Source organism: Mya arenaria, chromosome 14 (genome assembly GCF_026914265.1).
Source record: "Mya arenaria isolate MELC-2E11 chromosome 14, ASM2691426v1".
Taxonomy (NCBI): domain Eukaryota; kingdom Metazoa; phylum Mollusca; class Bivalvia; order Myida; family Myidae; genus Mya; species Mya arenaria.
In genome coordinates, this window is record NC_069135.1 from 22,108,199 (window position 1) to 22,126,046 (window position 17,848).

Below are 17,848 nucleotides of genomic sequence, written 5' to 3' on the forward strand. Positions count from 1 at the left end.
CAATTATTTGCATTAAATGCAAACTAGAGTTATCTAGCTTGGTTAATTAAGTAGGTCGGATGGTTGAGTACCATTGTATAAAGTCTCAATGCAATACCTCAAGTAGTTACTGAGATATTAACCTATGTGTGCTTGCACGCAAAACCTTAACCAGAATTTCTAAGTCGAGTAATAAAGGGCAACGTTTTGCATTAAATGCAAACTAGAGTTATATAACTTGGTTAATGAAGTAGGGATGACGCCGACGCCAGGGTGAGTAGTATAGCTCTCCTTATTCTTCGAATAGTCGAGCTAAACATTTTTGCCGTGCACTTTACTAATACGTAACGTGGGCTCTCCGCCATGAGCATGCACCCTTGCTTTTGTTTACACAACTTTGGATGTATTGGTTTATAATTTTGGTTTAACAGACGTACATGTATTTGGATGACTTAGATTAAAAATGCCGATTGCATTACACTTGATGCATTATAAAGGAGGAACTTGAGATAAAGAAGCCCATTGAGCTCCGCGATTTAGACATCGATTTAGATAACAGACTGATATGCAATCGTAACAACTCGGCCATCTCCGGCAAGCTTCGAGATAGACCTCGTAAATAGTAGTAATGGCTCAAGACCACAGTTATCTGCCCCCCGTTGACCAAGATCCGGATGTGAATACAGAAACAAAGAGTGCTTGTGTTCAAGTATCAATATTTTATTAAAATTGAATGAAAAAGAAGCAAAAAATGTTCTTTTTGCAGAGAACTTGACTGAAGTTGACACTCTATTGCAGAAATTGATAGTTTTCAATGTAAATATTGGAAAAATCATAGCTTGTGGAAGTCTGAAAATTAGTTGTTTGTAGCCGATTGACTCCCTGGCGGAAGGGTTATGTATTTGAACTCAATTTTGACAGTCGGGTCAATGGTTAACATGGTGTTTTCTTGTGATTATATTTTGTGTCTTGAATTGTTCTAGAGATGCCATGTCCTTGTTTTTCAATTGGGGTGTGTATAAAGTCAAAAGCCAGGTTAGTGTCTATATGAAACATATAGTAAAAATAACTGTGGTCTCACGCCTGATATAGAGGAAGCTTTTGGAGGGGTGGCCTATTTTAAATTGTTATAAATTCTTAATTTATACAGCTATCTGGTTGAAATTTGGCCAGTTGACAGTGCTTAGCCATAGAATATTGGTGTTTGAGTATGAAATGTGAAAATCTTATATTACATAATATAAATTAATAATATATAATTTTCTTATATATTTTTGACATTTTTAAAAAAAACTACTTTCACTTTCAATTTAATGTTTGGAAATAGTTCCAAATGATGGTAACTAATGAATGAAAGCCTCACTTTCAATTCCAAAGTATAAATGGAGGGATTTTTTTAACATAGGAAGCAGACCCAGGAGGAACTGTCTGTTGAAGACCCCCCCCCCCCCCACCACCAAGCTGCCCACCAGAGGCCAAGCTGTACTTGGTGTTTGCCAACATGCTGTAATTTGTAAGTACTTCAAGATAATATATTAGAAAATGGTATCCAAACTGAAGTACAAAGTGAGACAGTTTGGTCATAAAAGCCCATTGAGACTGTTTGTTCCATTCCTAAATGAATTTCTTTCATGTTGTCAATCATTTCTGGTGTGGCTTTAATAATAATATTATTTTCTAATGAAACTGCTGACTTGTATCAGTCTTTGGTCTGTATTGTGCATCTATTCACACATTTTGTTTGCTCTTTTAAGCAAACATTACAATAATTGCAAATTCTATAAGCAATTAAACAAAACTTACTGCACATAGGATGCAGAATGATGTTTTATTTAGTGTGCATATGATTTTCAGCTTATGGACAAGAAAACATATACTTTAACAATCACAGCAACACAATGAGATCCCAATTTTAAAGAAATAATGCCACCTTTCATTAATTCATTAATTCATTCTATCAATCATTCATATATATTCATTAATTCATTCATTTATTCAATTTATTCATTGAAAAACTTGACATTTCTCAAGGCAAAATAAATAAAAAGTGAGCAGCTTTCATAAAGAATAGAGCCTTTTCCCTTAATGCATTAAAAAACACAACCTTAATACAGTATAAATGTTTTAAAAACCCTAATTTATTGCTTATTTTAATAGCCAGCCTGGTTGCTGTAGCCACAGAGGAATTTTCAAGGACAAGAACCAGTGCTGGTAAAACTGTGGTCTCTGTGGTTTTCCATACCGGCTCTCGGCAAGGATTTTCAAGAAAGGAATACCATCTCCAAGTAAGAAGAAATTCTAAGCATGTCTGGTTTGAATGCTTGCAAAATGCATCTGGGTACTCAATAAGATGAGGTTTACCTTTGAGTTGTTAAAAACTGATTGCAAAATGTCCAAAAGACTATATATTCTATTAAATTTGTCCTGAAAATCTTTGAATTCATGAACTTTTCTGCATATTTATCACATTTATGACTATATTAAAGGTTGTGTATGCCTCAAATGAGTGTTTACAGGCCTTTTTCAAACTTTAACAGTAGTGGCAGATAGTTTTATTTGTGTAAAACATTGCTTTTGTGTCTTGCTTGCAGATCATGATGTGCCAATAAGCTCCAGTTAGCTGCGGCCTTTTCCCCAGGCGGTAGTCCTGCAATCTGAATCCAGGAGATGCAGCTCTGAATCCAATATTTCAGAAGAATGAAGATGTTAGTCAACTCTGTAGTGTTTGTTTGTGTGTAAATGATTCCAATGAGTGAGATTTATAGCAAATCAGGTGTAAATAAGCATCTTATAGACAATAGTGAAGTGCTGTACTCTGAATTTAATGCCAAATCTAGCCTTCAAAACAGATTCTTAAAGTAAATTTTTTTTAAAAATGGGCATAATAATGCTATCTCTGCATTTTCTACATCATGTAGCCACCTCATACATGAAAACACTAGCAGTTGTCATGAATCTTTAAGTTTTGGTGTGTTTTTTGCCATTTCCTTTGTTGCGCCATTTGTCCCGGAAGCCAACAATTTGGCATATAGTGTTGTTTAGACTGTCTATTAACACATTATCACTAAATTTCTTGTGTTAAACTGAACAGTTCTGTTACCTTTGTATATAAGTGGACCAGAAAAGCAAAATTTTGACAAGTTGAGGCATTTCAGGTGGGCTCTATGTCATTTTTTATATAAAACACTAAGCCGATGAAGTGGAAAAACCTTATTTTGCTTAGAAAAAATCTTAAAAGAGTAGGCAGGCCAGTTTTGTGGTGCTGTTCTATAGACACCATTAAAAGCTACAAGGAAAACTTTACTTGGTCAAATTATTCCAATGCATAAGGACATAATGGCTCTTCAAAGGTTTGCGGCTTAACATTTGAGGGAAATGGCTGTTTCTGCTTTTTATGAAAATACCACAGGTGCTAATACTTGTCTCATTCATTTAGTGTTTGATATATCATTGCCAAACTTTCAGTATGTGTTGCATATAGCCTGAAGCTGAACTATAGGAGTTTTGAAGTCTGTTTCTGAAAAAATGTTGCTTAAATAGGCTCAAGACCACAGTTATCTGCCCCCCGTTGACCAAGATCCGGATGTGAATACAGAAACAAAGAGTGCTTGTGTTCAAGTATCAATATTTTATTAAAATTGAATGAAAAAGAAGCAAAAAATGTTCTTTTTGCAGAGAACTTGACTGAAGTTGACACTCTATTGCAGAAATTGATAGTTTTCAATGTAAATATTGGAAAAATCATAGCTTGTGGAAGTCTGAAAATTAGTTGTTTGTAGCCGATTGACTCCCTGGCGGAAGGGTTATGTATTTGAACTCAATTTTGACAGTCGGGTCAATGGTTAACATGGTGTTTTCTTGTGATTATATTTTGTGTCTTGAATTGTTCTAGAGATGCCATGTCCTTGTTTTTCAATTGGGGTGTGTATAAAGTCAAAAGCCAGGTTAGTGTCTATATGAAACATATAGTAAAAATAACTGTGGTCTCACGCCTGATATAGAGGAAGCTTTTGGAGGGGTGGCCTATTTTAAATTGTTATAAATTCTTAATTTATACAGCTATCTGGTTGAAATTTGGCCAGTTGACAGTGCTTAGCCATAGAATATTGGTGTTTGAGTATGAAATGTGAAAATCTTATATTACATAATATAAATTAATAATATATAATTTTCTTATATATTTTTGACATTTTTAAAAAAAACTACTTTCACTTTCAATTTAATGTTTGGAAATAGTTCCAAATGATGGTAACTAATGAATGAAAGCCTCACTTTCAATTCCAAAGTATAAATGGAGGGATTTTTTTAACATAGGAAGCAGACCCAGGAGGAACTGTCTGTTGAAGACCCCCCCCCCCCCCCACCACCAAGCTGCCCACCAGAGGCCAAGCTGTACTTGGTGTTTGCCAACATGCTGTAATTTGTAAGTACTTCAAGATAATATATTAGAAAATGGTATCCAAACTGAAGTACAAAGTGAGACAGTTTGGTCATAAAAGCCCATTGAGACTGTTTGTTCCATTCCTAAATGAATTTCTTTCATGTTGTCAATCATTTCTGGTGTGGCTTTAATAATAATATTATTTTCTAATGAAACTGCTGACTTGTATCAGTCTTTGGTCTGTATTGTGCATCTATTCACACATTTTGTTTGCTCTTTTAAGCAAACATTACAATAATTGCAAATTCTATAAGCAATTAAACAAAACTTACTGCACATAGGATGCAGAATGATGTTTTATTTAGTGTGCATATGATTTTCAGCTTATGGACAAGAAAACATATACTTTAACAATCACAGCAACACAATGAGATCCCAATTTTAAAGAAATAATGCCACCTTTCATTAATTCATTAATTCATTCTATCAATCATTCATATATATTCATTAATTCATTCATTTATTCAATTTATTCATTGAAAAACTTGACATTTCTCAAGGCAAAATAAATAAAAAGTGAGCAGCTTTCATAAAGAATAGAGCCTTTTCCCTTAATGCATTAAAAAACACAACCTTAATACAGTATAAATGTTTTAAAAACCCTAATTTATTGCTTATTTTAATAGCCAGCCTGGTTGCTGTAGCCACAGAGGAATTTTCAAGGACAAGAACCAGTGCTGGTAAAACTGTGGTCTCTGTGGTTTTCCATACCGGCTCTCGGCAAGGATTTTCAAGAAAGGAATACCATCTCCAAGTAAGAAGAAATTCTAAGCATGTCTGGTTTGAATGCTTGCAAAATGCATCTGGGTACTCAATAAGATGAGGTTTACCTTTGAGTTGTTAAAAACTGATTGCAAAATGTCCAAAAGACTATATATTCTATTAAATTTGTCCTGAAAATCTTTGAATTCATGAACTTTTCTGCATATTTATCACATTTATGACTATATTAAAGGTTGTGTATGCCTCAAATGAGTGTTTACAGGCCTTTTTCAAACTTTAACAGTAGTGGCAGATAGTTTTATTTGTGTAAAACATTGCTTTTGTGTCTTGCTTGCAGATCATGATGTGCCAATAAGCTCCAGTTAGCTGCGGCCTTTTCCCCAGGCGGTAGTCCTGCAATCTGAATCCAGGAGATGCAGCTCTGAATCCAATATTTCAGAAGAATGAAGATGTTAGTCAACTCTGTAGTGTTTGTTTGTGTGTAAATGATTCCAATGAGTGAGATTTATAGCAAATCAGGTGTAAATAAGCATCTTATAGACAATAGTGAAGTGCTGTACTCTGAATTTAATGCCAAATCTAGCCTTCAAAACAGATTCTTAAAGTAAATTTTTTTTAAAAATGGGCATAATAATGCTATCTCTGCATTTTCTACATCATGTAGCCACCTCATACATGAAAACACTAGCAGTTGTCATGAATCTTTAAGTTTTGGTGTGTTTTTTGCCATTTCCTTTGTTGCGCCATTTGTCCCGGAAGCCAACAATTTGGCATATAGTGTTGTTTAGACTGTCTATTAACACATTATCACTAAATTTCTTGTGTTAAACTGAACAGTTCTGTTACCTTTGTATATAAGTGGACCAGAAAAGCAAAATTTTGACAAGTTGAGGCATTTCAGGTGGGCTCTATGTCATTTTTTATATAAAACACTAAGCCGATGAAGTGGAAAAACCTTATTTTGCTTAGAAAAAATCTTAAAAGAGTAGGCAGGCCAGTTTTGTGGTGCTGTTCTATAGACACCATTAAAAGCTACAAGGAAAACTTTACTTGGTCAAATTATTCCAATGCATAAGGACATAATGGCTCTTCAAAGGTTTGCGGCTTAACATTTGAGGGAAATGGCTGTTTCTGCTTTTTATGAAAATACCACAGGTGCTAATACTTGTCTCATTCATTTAGTGTTTGATATATCATTGCCAAACTTTCAGTATGTGTTGCATATAGCCTGAAGCTGAACTATAGGAGTTTTGAAGTCTGTTTCTGAAAAAATGTTGCTTAAATAGGCTCAAGACCACAGTTATCTGCCCCCCGTTGACCAAGATCCGGATGTGAATACAGAAACAAAGAGTGCTTGTGTTCAAGTATCAATATTTTATTAAAATTGAATGAAAAAGAAGCAAAAAATGTTCTTTTTGCAGAGAACTTGACTGAAGTTGACACTCTATTGCAGAAATTGATAGTTTTCAATGTAAATATTGGAAAAATCATAGCTTGTGGAAGTCTGAAAATTAGTTGTTTGTAGCCGATTGACTCCCTGGCGGAAGGGTTATGTATTTGAACTCAATTTTGACAGTCGGGTCAATGGTTAACATGGTGTTTTCTTGTGATTATATTTTGTGTCTTGAATTGTTCTAGAGATGCCATGTCCTTGTTTTTCAATTGGGGTGTGTATAAAGTCAAAAGCCAGGTTAGTGTCTATATGAAACATATAGTAAAAATAACTGTGGTCTCACGCCTGATATAGAGGAAGCTTTTGGAGGGGTGGCCTATTTTAAATTGTTATAAATTCTTAATTTATACAGCTATCTGGTTGAAATTTGGCCAGTTGACAGTGCTTAGCCATAGAATATTGGTGTTTGAGTATGAAATGTGAAAATCTTATATTACATAATATAAATTAATAATATATAATTTTCTTATATATTTTTGACATTTTTAAAAAAAACTACTTTCACTTTCAATTTAATGTTTGGAAATAGTTCCAAATGATGGTAACTAATGAATGAAAGCCTCACTTTCAATTCCAAAGTATAAATGGAGGGATTTTTTTAACATAGGAAGCAGACCCAGGAGGAACTGTCTGTTGAAGACCCCCCCCCCCCCCCACCACCAAGCTGCCCACCAGAGGCCAAGCTGTACTTGGTGTTTGCCAACATGCTGTAATTTGTAAGTACTTCAAGATAATATATTAGAAAATGGTATCCAAACTGAAGTACAAAGTGAGACAGTTTGGTCATAAAAGCCCATTGAGACTGTTTGTTCCATTCCTAAATGAATTTCTTTCATGTTGTCAATCATTTCTGGTGTGGCTTTAATAATAATATTATTTTCTAATGAAACTGCTGACTTGTATCAGTCTTTGGTCTGTATTGTGCATCTATTCACACATTTTGTTTGCTCTTTTAAGCAAACATTACAATAATTGCAAATTCTATAAGCAATTAAACAAAACTTACTGCACATAGGATGCAGAATGATGTTTTATTTAGTGTGCATATGATTTTCAGCTTATGGACAAGAAAACATATACTTTAACAATCACAGCAACACAATGAGATCCCAATTTTAAAGAAATAATGCCACCTTTCATTAATTCATTAATTCATTCTATCAATCATTCATATATATTCATTAATTCATTCATTTATTCAATTTATTCATTGAAAAACTTGACATTTCTCAAGGCAAAATAAATAAAAAGTGAGCAGCTTTCATAAAGAATAGAGCCTTTTCCCTTAATGCATTAAAAAACACAACCTTAATACAGTATAAATGTTTTAAAAACCCTAATTTATTGCTTATTTTAATAGCCAGCCTGGTTGCTGTAGCCACAGAGGAATTTTCAAGGACAAGAACCAGTGCTGGTAAAACTGTGGTCTCTGTGGTTTTCCATACCGGCTCTCGGCAAGGATTTTCAAGAAAGGAATACCATCTCCAAGTAAGAAGAAATTCTAAGCATGTCTGGTTTGAATGCTTGCAAAATGCATCTGGGTACTCAATAAGATGAGGTTTACCTTTGAGTTGTTAAAAACTGATTGCAAAATGTCCAAAAGACTATATATTCTATTAAATTTGTCCTGAAAATCTTTGAATTCATGAACTTTTCTGCATATTTATCACATTTATGACTATATTAAAGGTTGTGTATGCCTCAAATGAGTGTTTACAGGCCTTTTTCAAACTTTAACAGTAGTGGCAGATAGTTTTATTTGTGTAAAACATTGCTTTTGTGTCTTGCTTGCAGATCATGATGTGCCAATAAGCTCCAGTTAGCTGCGGCCTTTTCCCCAGGCGGTAGTCCTGCAATCTGAATCCAGGAGATGCAGCTCTGAATCCAATATTTCAGAAGAATGAAGATGTTAGTCAACTCTGTAGTGTTTGTTTGTGTGTAAATGATTCCAATGAGTGAGATTTATAGCAAATCAGGTGTAAATAAGCATCTTATAGACAATAGTGAAGTGCTGTACTCTGAATTTAATGCCAAATCTAGCCTTCAAAACAGATTCTTAAAGTAAATTTTTTTTAAAAATGGGCATAATAATGCTATCTCTGCATTTTCTACATCATGTAGCCACCTCATACATGAAAACACTAGCAGTTGTCATGAATCTTTAAGTTTTGGTGTGTTTTTTGCCATTTCCTTTGTTGCGCCATTTGTCCCGGAAGCCAACAATTTGGCATATAGTGTTGTTTAGACTGTCTATTAACACATTATCACTAAATTTCTTGTGTTAAACTGAACAGTTCTGTTACCTTTGTATATAAGTGGACCAGAAAAGCAAAATTTTGACAAGTTGAGGCATTTCAGGTGGGCTCTATGTCATTTTTTATATAAAACACTAAGCCGATGAAGTGGAAAAAACCTTATTTTGCTTAGAAAAAATCTTAAAAGAGTAGGCAGGCCAGTTTTGTGGTGCTGTTCTATAGACACCATTAAAAGCTACAAGGAAAACTTTACTTGGTCAAATTATTCCAATGCATAAGGACATAATGGCTCTTCAAAGGTTTGCGGCTTAACATTTGAGGGAAATGGCTGTTTCTGCTTTTTATGAAAATACCACAGGTGCTAATACTTGTCTCATTCATTTAGTGTTTGATATATCATTGCCAAACTTTCAGTATGTGTTGCATATAGCCTGAAGCTGAACTATAGGAGTTTTGAAGTCTGTTTCTGAAAAAATGTTGCTTAAATAGGCTCAAGACCACAGTTATCTGCCCCCCGTTGACCAAGATCCGGATGTGAATACAGAAACAAAGAGTGCTTGTGTTCAAGTATCAATATTTTATTAAAATTGAATGAAAAAGAAGCAAAAAATGTTCTTTTTGCAGAGAACTTGACTGAAGTTGACACTCTATTGCAGAAATTGATAGTTTTCAATGTAAATATTGGAAAAATCATAGCTTGTGGAAGTCTGAAAATTAGTTGTTTGTAGCCGATTGACTCCCTGGCGGAAGGGTTATGTATTTGAACTCAATTTTGACAGTCGGGTCAATGGTTAACATGGTGTTTTCTTGTGATTATATTTTGTGTCTTGAATTGTTCTAGAGATGCCATGTCCTTGTTTTTCAATTGGGGTGTGTATAAAGTCAAAAGCCAGGTTAGTGTCTATATGAAACATATAGTAAAAATAACTGTGGTCTCACGCCTGATATAGAGGAAGCTTTTGGAGGGGTGGCCTATTTTAAATTGTTATAAATTCTTAATTTATACAGCTATCTGGTTGAAATTTGGCCAGTTGACAGTGCTTAGCCATAGAATATTGGTGTTTGAGTATGAAATGTGAAAATCTTATATTACATAATATAAATTAATAATATATAATTTTCTTATATATTTTTGACATTTTTAAAAAAAACTACTTTCACTTTCAATTTAATGTTTGGAAATAGTTCCAAATGATGGTAACTAATGAATGAAAGCCTCACTTTCAATTCCAAAGTATAAATGGAGGGATTTTTTTAACATAGGAAGCAGACCCAGGAGGAACTGTCTGTTGAAGACCCCCCCCCCCCACCACCAAGCTGCCCACCAGAGGCCAAGCTGTACTTGGTGTTTGCCAACATGCTGTAATTTGTAAGTACTTCAAGATAATATATTAGAAAATGGTATCCAAACTGAAGTACAAAGTGAGACAGTTTGGTCATAAAAGCCCATTGAGACTGTTTGTTCCATTCCTAAATGAATTTCTTTCATGTTGTCAATCATTTCTGGTGTGGCTTTAATAATAATATTATTTTCTAATGAAACTGCTGACTTGTATCAGTCTTTGGTCTGTATTGTGCATCTATTCACACATTTTGTTTGCTCTTTTAAGCAAACATTACAATAATTGCAAATTCTATAAGCAATTAAACAAAACTTACTGCACATAGGATGCAGAATGATGTTTTATTTAGTGTGCATATGATTTTCAGCTTATGGACAAGAAAACATATACTTTAACAATCACAGCAACACAATGAGATCCCAATTTTAAAGAAATAATGCCACCTTTCATTAATTCATTAATTCATTCTATCAATCATTCATATATATTCATTAATTCATTCATTTATTCAATTTATTCATTGAAAAAACTTGACATTTCTCAAGGCAAAATAAATAAAAAGTGAGCAGCTTTCATAAAGAATAGAGCCTTTTCCCTTAATGCATTAAAAAACACAACCTTAATACAGTATAAATGTTTTAAAAACCCTAATTTATTGCTTATTTTAATAGCCAGCCTGGTTGCTGTAGCCACAGAGGAATTTTCAAGGACAAGAACCAGTGCTGGTAAAACTGTGGTCTCTGTGGTTTTCCATACCGGCTCTCGGCAAGGATTTTCAAGAAAGGAATACCATCTCCAAGTAAGAAGAAATTCTAAGCATGTCTGGTTTGAATGCTTGCAAAATGCATCTGGGTACTCAATAAGATGAGGTTTACCTTTGAGTTGTTAAAAACTGATTGCAAAATGTCCAAAAGACTATATATTCTATTAAATTTGTCCTGAAAATCTTTGAATTCATGAACTTTTCTGCATATTTATCACATTTATGACTATATTAAAGGTTGTGTATGCCTCAAATGAGTGTTTACAGGCCTTTTTCAAACTTTAACAGTAGTGGCAGATAGTTTTATTTGTGTAAAACATTGCTTTTGTGTCTTGCTTGCAGATCATGATGTGCCAATAAGCTCCAGTTAGCTGCGGCCTTTTCCCCAGGCGGTAGTCCTGCAATCTGAATCCAGGAGATGCAGCTCTGAATCCAATATTTCAGAAGAATGAAGATGTTAGTCAACTCTGTAGTGTTTGTTTGTGTGTAAATGATTCCAATGAGTGAGATTTATAGCAAATCAGGTGTAAATAAGCATCTTATAGACAATAGTGAAGTGCTGTACTCTGAATTTAATGCCAAATCTAGCCTTCAAAACAGATTCTTAAAGTAAATTTTTTTTAAAAATGGGCATAATAATGCTATCTCTGCATTTTCTACATCATGTAGCCACCTCATACATGAAAACACTAGCAGTTGTCATGAATCTTTAAGTTTTGGTGTGTTTTTTGCCATTTCCTTTGTTGCGCCATTTGTCCCGGAAGCCAACAATTTGGCATATAGTGTTGTTTAGACTGTCTATTAACACATTATCACTAAATTTCTTGTGTTAAACTGAACAGTTCTGTTACCTTTGTATATAAGTGGACCAGAAAAGCAAAATTTTGACAAGTTGAGGCATTTCAGGTGGGCTCTATGTCATTTTTTATATAAAACACTAAGCCGATGAAGTGGAAAAACCTTATTTTGCTTAGAAAAAATCTTAAAAGAGTAGGCAGGCCAGTTTTGTGGTGCTGTTCTATAGACACCATTAAAAGCTACAAGGAAAACTTTACTTGGTCAAATTATTCCAATGCATAAGGACATAATGGCTCTTCAAAGGTTTGCGGCTTAACATTTGAGGGAAATGGCTGTTTCTGCTTTTTATGAAAATACCACAGGTGCTAATACTTGTCTCATTCATTTAGTGTTTGATATATCATTGCCAAACTTTCAGTATGTGTTGCATATAGCCTGAAGCTGAACTATAGGAGTTTTGAAGTCTGTTTCTGAAAAAATGTTGCTTAAATAGGCTCAAGACCACAGTTATCTGCCCCCCGTTGACCAAGATCCGGATGTGAATACAGAAACAAAGAGTGCTTGTGTTCAAGTATCAATATTTTATTAAAATTGAATGAAAAAGAAGCAAAAAATGTTCTTTTTGCAGAGAACTTGACTGAAGTTGACACTCTATTGCAGAAATTGATAGTTTTCAATGTAAATATTGGAAAAATCATAGCTTGTGGAAGTCTGAAAATTAGTTGTTTGTAGCCGATTGACTCCCTGGCGGAAGGGTTATGTATTTGAACTCAATTTTGACAGTCGGGTCAATGGTTAACATGGTGTTTTCTTGTGATTATATTTTGTGTCTTGAATTGTTCTAGAGATGCCATGTCCTTGTTTTTCAATTGGGGTGTGTATAAAGTCAAAAGCCAGGTTAGTGTCTATATGAAACATATAGTAAAAATAACTGTGGTCTCACGCCTGATATAGAGGAAGCTTTTGGAGGGGTGGCCTATTTTAAATTGTTATAAATTCTTAATTTATACAGCTATCTGGTTGAAATTTGGCCAGTTGACAGTGCTTAGCCATAGAATATTGGTGTTTGAGTATGAAATGTGAAAATCTTATATTACATAATATAAATTAATAATATATAATTTTCTTATATATTTTTGACATTTTTAAAAAAAACTACTTTCACTTTCAATTTAATGTTTGGAAATAGTTCCAAATGATGGTAACTAATGAATGAAAGCCTCACTTTCAATTCCAAAGTATAAATGGAGGGATTTTTTTAACATAGGAAGCAGACCCAGGAGGAACTGTCTGTTGAAGACCCCCCCCCCCCCCCACCACCAAGCTGCCCACCAGAGGCCAAGCTGTACTTGGTGTTTGCCAACATGCTGTAATTTGTAAGTACTTCAAGATAATATATTAGAAAATGGTATCCAAACTGAAGTACAAAGTGAGACAGTTTGGTCATAAAAGCCCATTGAGACTGTTTGTTCCATTCCTAAATGAATTTCTTTCATGTTGTCAATCATTTCTGGTGTGGCTTTAATAATAATATTATTTTCTAATGAAACTGCTGACTTGTATCAGTCTTTGGTCTGTATTGTGCATCTATTCACACATTTTGTTTGCTCTTTTAAGCAAACATTACAATAATTGCAAATTCTATAAGCAATTAAACAAAACTTACTGCACATAGGATGCAGAATGATGTTTTATTTAGTGTGCATATGATTTTCAGCTTATGGACAAGAAAACATATACTTTAACAATCACAGCAACACAATGAGATCCCAATTTTAAAGAAATAATGCCACCTTTCATTAATTCATTAATTCATTCTATCAATCATTCATATATATTCATTAATTCATTCATTTATTCAATTTATTCATTGAAAAACTTGACATTTCTCAAGGCAAAATAAATAAAAAGTGAGCAGCTTTCATAAAGAATAGAGCCTTTTCCCTTAATGCATTAAAAAACACAACCTTAATACAGTATAAATGTTTTAAAAACCCTAATTTATTGCTTATTTTAATAGCCAGCCTGGTTGCTGTAGCCACAGAGGAATTTTCAAGGACAAGAACCAGTGCTGGTAAAACTGTGGTCTCTGTGGTTTTCCATACCGGCTCTCGGCAAGGATTTTCAAGAAAGGAATACCATCTCCAAGTAAGAAGAAATTCTAAGCATGTCTGGTTTGAATGCTTGCAAAATGCATCTGGGTACTCAATAAGATGAGGTTTACCTTTGAGTTGTTAAAAACTGATTGCAAAATGTCCAAAAGACTATATATTCTATTAAATTTGTCCTGAAAATCTTTGAATTCATGAACTTTTCTGCATATTTATCACATTTATGACTATATTAAAGGTTGTGTATGCCTCAAATGAGTGTTTACAGGCCTTTTTCAAACTTTAACAGTAGTGGCAGATAGTTTTATTTGTGTAAAACATTGCTTTTGTGTCTTGCTTGCAGATCATGATGTGCCAATAAGCTCCAGTTAGCTGCGGCCTTTTCCCCAGGCGGTAGTCCTGCAATCTGAATCCAGGAGATGCAGCTCTGAATCCAATATTTCAGAAGAATGAAGATGTTAGTCAACTCTGTAGTGTTTGTTTGTGTGTAAATGATTCCAATGAGTGAGATTTATAGCAAATCAGGTGTAAATAAGCATCTTATAGACAATAGTGAAGTGCTGTACTCTGAATTTAATGCCAAATCTAGCCTTCAAAACAGATTCTTAAAGTAAATTTTTTTTAAAAATGGGCATAATAATGCTATCTCTGCATTTTCTACATCATGTAGCCACCTCATACATGAAAACACTAGCAGTTGTCATGAATCTTTAAGTTTTGGTGTGTTTTTTGCCATTTCCTTTGTTGCGCCATTTGTCCCGGAAGCCAACAATTTGGCATATAGTGTTGTTTAGACTGTCTATTAACACATTATCACTAAATTTCTTGTGTTAAACTGAACAGTTCTGTTACCTTTGTATATAAGTGGACCAGAAAAGCAAAATTTTGACAAGTTGAGGCATTTCAGGTGGGCTCTATGTCATTTTTTATATAAAACACTAAGCCGATGAAGTGGAAAAACCTTATTTTGCTTAGAAAAAATCTTAAAAGAGTAGGCAGGCCAGTTTTGTGGTGCTGTTCTATAGACACCATTAAAAGCTACAAGGAAAACTTTACTTGGTCAAATTATTCCAATGCATAAGGACATAATGGCTCTTCAAAGGTTTGCGGCTTAACATTTGAGGGAAATGGCTGTTTCTGCTTTTTATGAAAATACCACAGGTGCTAATACTTGTCTCATTCATTTAGTGTTTGATATATCATTGCCAAACTTTCAGTATGTGTTGCATATAGCCTGAAGCTGAACTATAGGAGTTTTGAAGTCTGTTTCTGAAAAAATGTTGCTTAAATAGGCTCAAGACCACAGTTATCTGCCCCCCGTTGACCAAGATCCGGATGTGAATACAGAAACAAAGAGTGCTTGTGTTCAAGTATCAATATTTTATTAAAATTGAATGAAAAAGAAGCAAAAAATGTTCTTTTTGCAGAGAACTTGACTGAAGTTGACACTCTATTGCAGAAATTGATAGTTTTCAATGTAAATATTGGAAAAATCATAGCTTGTGGAAGTCTGAAAATTAGTTGTTTGTAGCCGATTGACTCCCTGGCGGAAGGGTTATGTATTTGAACTCAATTTTGACAGTCGGGTCAATGGTTAACATGGTGTTTTCTTGTGATTATATTTTGTGTCTTGAATTGTTCTAGAGATGCCATGTCCTTGTTTTTCAATTGGGGTGTGTATAAAGTCAAAAGCCAGGTTAGTGTCTATATGAAACATATAGTAAAAATAACTGTGGTCTCACGCCTGATATAGAGGAAGCTTTTGGAGGGGTGGCCTATTTTAAATTGTTATAAATTCTTAATTTATACAGCTATCTGGTTGAAATTTGGCCAGTTGACAGTGCTTAGCCATAGAATATTGGTGTTTGAGTATGAAATGTGAAAATCTTATATTACATAATATAAATTAATAATATATAATTTTCTTATATATTTTTGACATTTTTAAAAAAAACTACTTTCACTTTCAATTTAATGTTTGGAAATAGTTCCAAATGATGGTAACTAATGAATGAAAGCCTCACTTTCAATTCCAAAGTATAAATGGAGGGATTTTTTTAACATAGGAAGCAGACCCAGGAGGAACTGTCTGTTGAAGACCCCCCCCCCCCCCCCCACCACCAAGCTGCCCACCAGAGGCCAAGCTGTACTTGGTGTTTGCCAACATGCTGTAATTTGTAAGTACTTCAAGATAATATATTAGAAAATGGTATCCAAACTGAAGTACAAAGTGAGACAGTTTGGTCATAAAAGCCCATTGAGACTGTTTGTTCCATTCCTAAATGAATTTCTTTCATGTTGTCAATCATTTCTGGTGTGGCTTTAATAATAATATTATTTTCTAATGAAACTGCTGACTTGTATCAGTCTTTGGTCTGTATTGTGCATCTATTCACACATTTTGTTTGCTCTTTTAAGCAAACATTACAATAATTGCAAATTCTATAAGCAATTAAACAAAACTTACTGCACATAGGATGCAGAATGATGTTTTATTTAGTGTGCATATGATTTTCAGCTTATGGACAAGAAAACATATACTTTAACAATCACAGCAACACAATGAGATCCCAATTTTAAAGAAATAATGCCACCTTTCATTAATTCATTAATTCATTCTATCAATCATTCATATATATTCATTAATTCATTCATTTATTCAATTTATTCATTGAAAAACTTGACATTTCTCAAGGCAAAATAAATAAAAAGTGAGCAGCTTTCATAAAGAATAGAGCCTTTTCCCTTAATGCATTAAAAAACACAACCTTAATACAGTATAAATGTTTTAAAAACCCTAATTTATTGCTTATTTTAATAGCCAGCCTGGTTGCTGTAGCCACAGAGGAATTTTCAAGGACAAGAACCAGTGCTGGTAAAACTGTGGTCTCTGTGGTTTTCCATACCGGCTCTCGGCAAGGATTTTCAAGAAAGGAATACCATCTCCAAGTAAGAAGAAATTCTAAGCATGTCTGGTTTGAATGCTTGCAAAATGCATCTGGGTACTCAATAAGATGAGGTTTACCTTTGAGTTGTTAAAAACTGATTGCAAAATGTCCAAAAGACTATATATTCTATTAAATTTGTCCTGAAAATCTTTGAATTCATGAACTTTTCTGCATATTTATCACATTTATGACTATATTAAAGGTTGTGTATGCCTCAAATGAGTGTTTACAGGCCTTTTTCAAACTTTAACAGTAGTGGCAGATAGTTTTATTTGTGTAAAACATTGCTTTTGTGTCTTGCTTGCAGATCATGATGTGCCAATAAGCTCCAGTTAGCTGCGGCCTTTTCCCCAGGCGGTAGTCCTGCAATCTGAATCCAGGAGATGCAGCTCTGAATCCAATATTTCAGAAGAATGAAGATGTTAGTCAACTCTGTAGTGTTTGTTTGTGTGTAAATGATTCCAATGAGTGAGATTTATAGCAAATCAGGTGTAAATAAGCATCTTATAGACAATAGTGAAGTGCTGTACTCTGAATTTAATGCCAAATCTAGCCTTCAAAACAGATTCTTAAAGTAAATTTTTTTTAAAAATGGGCATAATAATGCTATCTCTGCATTTTCTACATCATGTAGCCACCTCATACATGAAAACACTAGCAGTTGTCATGAATCTTTAAGTTTTGGTGTGTTTTTTTGCCATTTCCTTTGTTGCGCCATTTGTCCCGGAAGCCAACAATTTGGCATATAGTGTTGTTTAGACTGTCTATTAACACATTATCACTAAATTTCTTGTGTTAAACTGAACAGTTCTGTTACCTTTGTATATAAGTGGACCAGAAAAGCAAAATTTTGACAAGTTGAGGCATTTCAGGTGGGCTCTATGTCATTTTTTATATAAAACACTAAGCCGATGAAGTGGAAAAACCTTATTTTGCTTAGAAAAAATCTTAAAAGAGTAGGCAGGCCAGTTTTGTGGTGCTGTTCTATAGACACCATTAAAAGCTACAAGGAAAACTTTACTTGGTCAAATTAT

The 17,848-nt window shown here is 34.0% G+C and overlaps 6 long non-coding RNA genes across 6 annotated transcripts; all 6 read left to right on the forward strand.

Annotated features, from left to right (window-relative positions):
• The first annotated feature begins 1,417 nt into the window (after positions 1–1,417).
• Positions 1,418–2,980, forward strand: LOC128216626 (uncharacterized). Its single transcript, XR_008258103.1, has 3 exons — positions 1,418–1,492; positions 2,137–2,264; positions 2,571–2,980. It is a non-coding gene; the product is annotated as an uncharacterized LOC128216626 (long non-coding RNA).
• Positions 2,981–4,327: 1,347 nt separating this feature from the next.
• LOC128216624 (uncharacterized) lies at positions 4,328–5,890 on the forward strand. Its single transcript, XR_008258101.1, has 3 exons — positions 4,328–4,402; positions 5,047–5,174; positions 5,481–5,890. It is a non-coding gene; the product is annotated as an uncharacterized LOC128216624 (long non-coding RNA).
• A 1,347-nt stretch (positions 5,891–7,237) lies between these two features.
• Positions 7,238–8,800, forward strand: LOC128216625 (uncharacterized). Its single transcript, XR_008258102.1, has 3 exons — positions 7,238–7,312; positions 7,957–8,084; positions 8,391–8,800. It is a non-coding gene; the product is annotated as an uncharacterized LOC128216625 (long non-coding RNA).
• Positions 8,801–10,134: 1,334 nt separating this feature from the next.
• On the forward strand, positions 10,135–11,709 carry LOC128216622 (uncharacterized). The gene is made up of 3 exons (XR_008258099.1): positions 10,135–10,220; positions 10,866–10,993; positions 11,300–11,709. It is a non-coding gene; the product is annotated as an uncharacterized LOC128216622 (long non-coding RNA).
• Positions 11,710–13,056: 1,347 nt separating this feature from the next.
• LOC128216621 (uncharacterized) lies at positions 13,057–14,619 on the forward strand. The gene is made up of 3 exons (XR_008258098.1): positions 13,057–13,131; positions 13,776–13,903; positions 14,210–14,619. It is a non-coding gene; the product is annotated as an uncharacterized LOC128216621 (long non-coding RNA).
• Positions 14,620–15,968: 1,349 nt separating this feature from the next.
• On the forward strand, positions 15,969–17,640 carry LOC128216623 (uncharacterized). The gene is made up of 3 exons (XR_008258100.1): positions 15,969–16,043; positions 16,688–16,815; positions 17,122–17,640. It is a non-coding gene; the product is annotated as an uncharacterized LOC128216623 (long non-coding RNA).
• The last annotated feature ends 208 nt before the right edge of the window (positions 17,641–17,848 follow it).